The sequence below is a fragment of the Sitophilus oryzae genome, unplaced genomic scaffold (assembly GCF_002938485.1).
Source record: "Sitophilus oryzae breed Bouriz unplaced genomic scaffold, Soryzae_2.0 scaffold_1447_pilon_pilon, whole genome shotgun sequence".
Taxonomy (NCBI): Eukaryota; Metazoa; Arthropoda; class Insecta; order Coleoptera; family Curculionidae; genus Sitophilus; species Sitophilus oryzae.
This window is the reverse complement of record NW_022146112.1, coordinates 1018429-1027583: the sequence shown is the minus strand read 5'-3', so window position 1 is coordinate 1027583 and position 9155 is coordinate 1018429.

Here is a 9155-nt window from a genome sequence, read left to right as displayed (position 1 = left end):
AGACAGTGATGAATTATGATATATATATCTCCTTATTACTTGATAGCGGTCAGCGATCAAGTGTGGATTATGACCGATTGTGTATGTAAATACAGCAAGTATATTAGTATGCACTCTCGATATTACAGCATTTTTAGTATGCACTCTCGATATTAAAAATAATCTTTGTGGCAGGTTCATTTCTTCAATAAGTCTTCAGGATATTTCGGCACTGTAGAATGTAAAATGAGTGGGAGGTGGGGTTAATCACTGCGACCTCAAAGATCTATTATGTCCCCCTTCCTTGAGTTATAACTCATCATTGAGTCTATAACTCATCATACATGAGGATTTCCTGTTGTAGGGGGACAGGGTACTTCCCATCCTCCTCTGACAACAGATGTTCTTCCTTCGAAGGTATACTCTGTTTTTTTTCTCAGGTAAGATTTCGACAGACGATGACAGAAGAAAAGCAGATGACGTCCCATACCAATCTATTTATTTTACTAAAAAAAGTTTCTAATAATTTTTAAGTTATCTATGGATGGGTTTAAATATAAATCCGTCATGCGTCGTGTCTTGTTGTTTTTAACCAGTTTTATTGGTTTATTTAAAAAATGACAGATCGTATTTCAATTTTATTGGTTTGACGGAACGATGAACGATAAACGGACGCCGATGCGTATGAACTCGCCTTTAGATTTTTGTCATTTTTGACGCTTGTCAAAGTCTTGCCAAATTATAGGTTATAATTTTGTGTCAACTTTTGTTAAATACCCTGCGTTTTGGAAGATGATGCATTTTGATTCGTATTATTACGTGTGTTTTGTGTCTTTTGAAGTCAAGTGGAGGAAAAATCGAGTGAAAATTAACTGTAGACCAAGAGCACAGCTTATGGTTAGACTCGCTGAGGCAAAAAGTCTTATACACCCCATCGTTAAAGTTTGTATACCATCTCGTCGTAGATAAGTGCATCTCGTATATGGTAGAAGGATCAAACTAAACACATACTAAAAACTGGAGTAGCTGTAAAATATCGACATCACACGATACTGGTACTGGTTTAAAAAAATTAAGATTAAAGTTAATTAATCAACCTTTAAGGTATAAAATTAGGTAGGTGTTATTATTAATAAAATAGTTTGTTTTATTTACCTATGTTGTTTTATTTATTCCTGTGGAATATTACAAATTTGTATTTGTACATAAGTTATATTGATAAATATAATCATAAATGCGGGTAGTTTCATAAAGCTTGAAAGTAAAAAATAGTTCTTTTTTATATTTTTTTTGGTATGTAGTGTCTTGTTCTTGTTTGTTTTGTATTAACACATACCGGTTTTATTAAATAAAATAACTCGATTACATTTTTCAGTTTTATACAGTTTTTTTCACAATATTTTGAAGTAATCACTTGTCATCTTGTCAATCAAATTTTAAATATTTCCTGCTATGCGTTCCAGTTGTACCAACTTATTTCTTTGTAAAATAAAATAAACTACTTTGAAATTAAAATGACAGACACATCTATCACTCTCAAGGATCTTCTCGTTGGACAGACTATATACACTCTTCCACACAGCATATTTTGGGATATTGACCTCTATGCCATTCACAATCGAGGAGCTTGTCTCCATTTTTTCCACCTCTTTAACTATTGCCTCCTTGGTTAGGCTCTTATTTGAGGTCAATTCCTACTGTGAGAACCTAGCCATGACCCTTCCCCCTCGAGTTGATGATTGGCCAACTCGATGTCCCTACATTGGAGTCCTGAGCCTGGATAATGTTAAACAGGTAAGTGGTGTATTTTCCCTACGTTTACCCCTTTTGGGATATTTTCTCTCTTCACTGCAACCAGTCTCGGCCCCTGCCAATTCTTAAGCTTAGGTTCCGTTTCCACCAACCCATACGCCGATTCTTGAGATACACATTTTATGAGGAGCATGCCCACCCGAAAGTGTATCCCCGAAAAACGCAGCTGATCCACATTTTGTGGATCATTGAGTTGTAATCCGCTTGCTATATACAACTTCGTCCAGAGCTATTTGTTGGTCGGCGGTCAGCGCAACCTCTGGGTAATCCTTTGGCAGCACCGCCATTTTCACTTGTCCAGCAATAGCGGCAAAACTAGCGATACGTCCCTGCTTGCTTCTCCATGTTGGACGGCTTTCCATCCGGGCTTTTTTCTCTCCTTGTCGGAGCAGAACGCTACACGACACTACGGCCATGGGCAAGCCAGTGAGAACGCCCACCAAAGTGACGTAGCATCTGACGTGACACGTAATCTGGTAAGTAACATGCATCTAGCAAGTTACGTCGAATTGAACAAACGACAATAAGTGTGTCAACGCACACTGAAGTAGCGCTGTCAGAATCGTGTCACTTGCGTCATTCTAGCATTCCATACTACTGCTTCAAAACTAGACCAGAGGGAATTCCCTCTAGCACCTCAGTTCACCTGACTAGAAGCTTCCCCACCAACGGCAAGCTCTCGCATCTCCTAAAGGAAGTTTTGCCACTGTAAAAAAATCTACTAAATAAAATAGTTATTTTTTGTAAACACCGCACTGTTGCGTTGGTCCAACAGAGACCAATTTGAAAAGTATAAATAAAATGTTCTTGAATAGTTGTATTTAGAGATTTTAAATAGTTTTTTCTTTGTGCTTTGTGCTTTTTTTGCTTCCTCGGCGGGAGGATATAAACCTCCTGAAACGTTAAGCATTTTTTATCCGTTAAGCAAATTTGTTTTATTAGTAAAATACCGCTGACAAATTGGTTTCCGTTGGATCAACGGAGCGGTGTTGTATTACAAACTACAAAAAAACTATTTTATTTTGTAGATTGTCTTACAGTGGCAAAATACCCAGAAGACAATTTGATGATATTAAAAAAGTTAATAAATATACAGGGTATCCAGGCTAACCTCTCATTCGCCTCGGTTGATTATACGAAAACGGAAAGATGTAGAAACAAAGTATTTTATGGGTATATGTGGGGAGGCAATGTACACAATTTCAAATTATCTTGAAATATACAGGGTGTCTCAGAAGTAAGATCCATATCAAAGTTATATTTTTTCTTATGGAACACCCGGTATTTTATTTCATTTTTGGATTCTTGGACCCAAAAAAAGACATTTATTATAAGGGTTAAATATGTTTAAAATTTTTGGTTTTTGAGATATTTAAAGATATTTAAATATGCATCCTATATACAATAGAATTGATTATTAACACCCTGTACATTACTTTTCAGAATTAATTCTTGTACTGAGTTTAAAGGTAAAGAAATAAACTTTACTAAAATATGTTATTGCTTCCTTAAATTTATACAGGGGTACCAGAAATTGCTGGTATATTTTAAATATTCATTTTAAATAAAAACTTCGTTATTTCAAATACAACACCCTATATTTTTTAAAAGAAATCAAAGCAGATTCAAATGCTCTTTCAAACTATATCAGGGTTTCCTATACCTATCTAGCTCAGATTTTGAATAAAGAGCGATTTTTCTATAAAATGGCGACCAAGAGGGCTAGTGTCGTCAGGACAAGTTTCTAGTGACAATTAGTAGCTATTTTCAAAATCGAAATTAGTTTATAGGCTTTATTTAAATTTATACCAGTTTACTTTTATTTAATTTAACTAGAATAGTTTAATAAATAATATTTATTAATACGTATTTATTATTATATCAAGAAAAACAAAGAAGTAGTTCTTTGTTTTATTTTACGATAACTTGTAGATATATGGATTTTCTATAAAAGAGCCAATTACGGAAAATTCAATTTCTTCACTTCCAACGACAGGTTTCTGCCTAATAGGTTTTTTATAAACTACCTACACTCTGCGAAATAGGAAATAGGACAAGTAGTTTTTCAAAGGAACGCTTATAAGGAAGATTCCTATTTGGATATGTTTAAGCATAAGCTCTTGAGGCCAAGAAATAATTTTCTTCACAAAATAAAATCACTAGTAACCTATCCATTCGTTCCGCCAGCCGCCAGCAGACGCGGTTTTATTTTTTTTTCATAAAATAAAGAATACTTACTTATTAAACTATTATGGGTAAATTTTAGTAAACTGTTTAAATAATAATGCCCATAAACTAAGGTCGATTTTGAAAATAGTGACTAACTGTCACTAGAAAATGTCCATGGCGATACCAGCCATCTTGATTGCCATTTTATTTAAAAATCGCTTTTTATTCAAAATCTGAGATAGATAGGTATAGGAAACCCTAATATAGTTTGAAAGAGCATTTGAATCTGCTTCGATTTATTTAAAAAAATACAGGGTGTTGCATTTGAAATAACAAAGTTTTTATGTAAAATAAATTCTTAAAATAGATCACCAATTTGTGGTACCCCTATATAAATTTAAGCAAGCAATAATATTTTTCAGTAAAGTTTATTTCTTTACCATTAAACTCAGCACAAGATTGTGAATCCCAAGTACTCATTTAAGACTGAGTCGACCTAGGTACCCAAACTATTTTTATTTATTAAAAATAGTCGGCTGATGAAATGCCGGCTGTGGGATTCGACCCAACAACCTCTGATTTGGTAGACGAGAGTTGTATTTCTACGCCACAGGGTACCTGCTACGGGCACCTACCTATACCCGCAAGAAATTTGTTTTTCCATTCTTTATTAAAATGTTTCCTCGTTCTAAAAAGATTAATCCCAGTTATGCTTTTCCGAATTTCCATACCGTTTTAGAGAAATTAAAAAAAAACATAAAAATATTTTTTAATTTTTTATAAATCCTACGCCACCGGGTACCTACCTAAGCAAATTATAAGTTTATAATATAAAAATGTACATAAAAGGGGTACTTATTATATATTTGAAAATAAATACAAAGAAATTTATAGGAAAATAAATAATTCTTAAGAATGCAGTAATATCTATGCAGTTTGAAATTATTTATTTTTGCTAATCCTTGAAATGAAATACTACAAAACCATGTATCTGGTACATGTACTTATTAAGTTTTTTTCTTTGCATGGTACAGCTGACCTCAATTTATTTTCGTAAGAGTGTTTGTAGGTGTATAATAGCTCAACCAGTTTAGATTTTTTCAACAAAAAAATTAATGATTCGAAACTTTTTGACGCAGTGTCAAAAATTATGATATAAACGTAGTTGTTTCAACTTTTCGATCATGTTTAATAAAAAAATAAGGAGCTAAACATTGTAGCGCGGCAAAAGCGACACTTAAAACAACGATCGGGTGTGTAAAGATGAGTTTTAAATATCTGCTAGATAATGCACTACAATGTTCAGCGCGTTCCCAGTCGTAAACTATACGCCGTACAAAAATATTTATTGAATAGAAATTGTTGTGAATTAAGTCCTCTAGATCTTTGTCATTTAAATTTCCCACTTATTAATATCATATGATCGAAAAAAAAGGTCTTTAGTTGGTTAGGAAATGACGATCGATGACTACCCATATAATTTTACAAATAAAATGACACAGCGATCTTCATTTCACAGCCATCGCTAACGCCGTTTTTTTCGATCATACGATAGAAATGACCGAAAAGTTAAAAGAATCGCGTTTAGTCATAATTTTTGACTCTTGATGTTATTTAATAGCTGTAGATATTGTATTTTTTCTATATACTCTGTAGATTCTTTTACCAATGTGCCAGTGGTAAATACTAGAAGGGGTAATCCTAGTGAAAACACAAAGAGGCGGGCATCTCTTCAAGGATACGGGAAGTCTTAGATGCAATTCACGGCTGGTCTACATTGGAACAACTAAGGGTCAACCTACAGAAAACGGAACAAACCACGGGAAACAAACGTGCTGACTCCCTCCTCAAAACAAGTACCCATACAGCACATCAAATCACATTTACGATGTGTTTACATTATTAGATGTAGACACAGGGTGACAAAATTCCCCCAATGTAAATATGATACGTTTACACATTGTAGTTCAACACGTATGCACAAAGGTTAAACGTCCGCCTCACAATGTAGCCACAGTATAGCATTTATGTATACACAAAGTAAGGGACACACAGTGTGCCGTAGGATACACAGTGCTTGTGTATTACGTTTAAACTCTGTTTACACATTGCAGTTGTGACTACTGCGTGTATACGTATCTATTATACTTCGTATATACATTTTGTGCTAGATAAAACTACTTCTTATGAACGAATTTAGGAAATAATACTTTAATAACTTTTCGTTCTTTTTAAGAAATATTTATTCAATAATACCAATTATATCTTTTTAGAACGAAAATTAGGAAGGCAAAACTTTGTATTTTCCAAAAGTATCTCGATCGTAAGTTCAAGAGAAGTAGCCTTAAAAATGTTCCATTTTTTTTGTATTAAATGTACCATTTTTTTCCATAAAATGGATTAGGTGGTTAAAAATAAAATTCTTATATTTCTTTATATCATGGAACGCAATAGCGCAAATAACACAATAATAATAATTATTTACACTGCAGAAACCAGAAGTAAGAAAACACTGTAAAAGAACAGAATTTGTATCAAAATGTATTAAAAATCTAAGTACCCAGTGTAGCATTTTTTATTTCCTTTAATAAAATTGAATTTAAAAATCTATTTTTATTTAAATTTCTTAGTATTGGCGCCATCTATTTGCTAGATGCCAAAGATACCAGACTCCATTTGTTACAGCTCACTCGTCTCGATATTTAATTTTTATTAGCGCATCTATTCGCTAGATGTCAAACTTCATTTTTTACAGTTCACTTGTCTTGTTTATTAGCGCCATCTATTCGCTATATGCCAAACTTCCTTAATTGCATTTTCACTTGTCCGAATCTCACTTCGCTGTGGATTGCGATTTTCTGTTCTAATGATTTCGATCATATGATATCACTTTTTTTGGGGAATTTGGATCTGAAGAAGACGCGTGTTTCGGCGTCCGACAAATTTTTCCAGTGAAAAAGCACTCTGAATCCACACTCGATTTCCATTGCATGTGGTATCCGATTTGGGAATTTGAAAACCTTGTAAAGTATGCAAATTCAGAGTATAGATCGTATTTGTTTGGTTTCCTCTTGGAATGATCACCGTTAAAGTTTATCCGCCATTTTATATAGTCCTCTATCTAACTAAATTCTACTTCAGTTATTTCGTTTTTTATTTCGTTTATTTGAGTATTTAATTACTGGTTTGATCGGCATATGGTTTGAATAATATATTTATGTAAAGCTGATTTTCAGACCGTAAGTTGTTTCTTTTATTGAGTATCTGTCCTGAGAACTATTTTTTATTTATAGAGTAACTACCACATGGTACTCAGTAACTACCACATGGTACACAGTAACTACCACATGGTACTCAGTAATTACCACATGGTATGCAGTAATAATGCAGTAATTATTGTATGTTTCACCACAGGTTTCACCCACTTTCATTTTGTATGGACCTATGCAGACCTTAAGAGTGTGTTCCTGACATTACAATCGTTTCTTTTGGCTGATATCGAAGTTAGTCTGGAGAATACCTAACTACCTGTTTACATCATAAGAAACTATGTACAGATAAGTCTTAAGTTTGATACACAAGGTACGCTTTTATTTTATAATTTTTGAGACAACAGATTTAATAACCTGGTAAATTATCACTATTTATCCCACATATTGTAGTCAAAATTATTTTTCATTTAACGTTATGTTATAATTTACCTGCGTACAGTACACTCTTACTTAGCTATGATATTTTATATGAAAATTATTAACACGTATATTCATTTTAAAGGTTTTTATTACCACGACATGTTTCTGAAACATCATCGTATTGAGACATACATAAATTTCACCTGTTTTTTATTCATGTAGCTTACGTTCAAAGAATACAGTTACTAAATTCAAATCTATTTAAAAATTGGCATCACTGGCGACTAATTGATGATACTTGTGTTCGTTTTCAATAAATGCTTAAATGTAGGATAGTTATTTCTGACTTTTTATTCTGATAAACATAATAGACCCTTAATGTTGTTGATTACTTTATTTTAGCTATGTTGTGATATCGTATTTTTCTTTTTTGGTTTCTTACTTTACCACCTCTCATAAACAAAGTAAGTGGCGCCCTTTTTTACTGTCTTTGACCATACCTATTTGAATTCTTAACATCAATATTAAAGTCTCTGCAGCCTATATATTATCATTTTTTATTTTAATATTTAACAACATTAGAAAGTTACTGTGGAGTCAGAAGCCTTCCACGCCTGAACCCAGCTTTCCTCTAACCCTGAGCAACAGATTCTTTTTCATTCTATTTGGGTAGCGACAGAAAAGTCGTCACACATAGAAGAATAAAGTATATGACGCCCTGTAACGTGGGGCTCAGCTTAATTTCATTGGTTCAGCTTAATTTGATTGGCTCAGCTTAATTTGATTGACTCAGCTTAATTTAGTTGGTTCAGCTTAATTTGATTGGCTTCATGTTCTATTTAATTGGATCAACTTAGTTTATTTTGTTTGACTTTTGTAAACTTAATTTAGTAAAATAATTTCTTATTAGGCTCAGATAAATTTTCTTTTAAGGCAAAGACTATAGTTTTGAAATTTGTTTTCATTATTTCTATAATTTAATTTTTATAATTTCAGTACAACAGCAATTTTGTTTTTTATGTTATGAAGTAGGTGTTTGTTTATCGGTTTAGAACCTTGTGAGATAAATAACTTGATACTTCTTGACTACATAGTTTATTGAAATTTGATATAAATATACAGGTAAGGTTATATTTGAATAATATACAAAGTGGACATAATTTTTAGTATACAGGGTAGCGTTGTTAGTACTTCGTAACATTTTGGAATTTGTTTGAATATTTGAGTCTTTTTTGTTTTGACATTGAACATAATTTCTTTCTGATAGATTGGTGTCGAGTCATAACAGCTTTTGTTAAAATTAGTAAATTTTTTCTGAATCATTTAGTCTTTAATATCTTATATAACTGAATTACAATGGAGAAAGAATCTTTTAAAGTTAATCATTTACGACAAGTAGAATTAGATTATGAACTTCTTATTAGGGAATTATTAAGACATCTAAAATGTTGAGAGTAAACGTAAAATTTTGTCAGGTCTTTAAGTAGAGAAATTAATAACCCTTTTTGTGTTTAGTTAATATGGAAAATTATCCTCTTTCTTTTGATCAAGAAATTTCGAAAT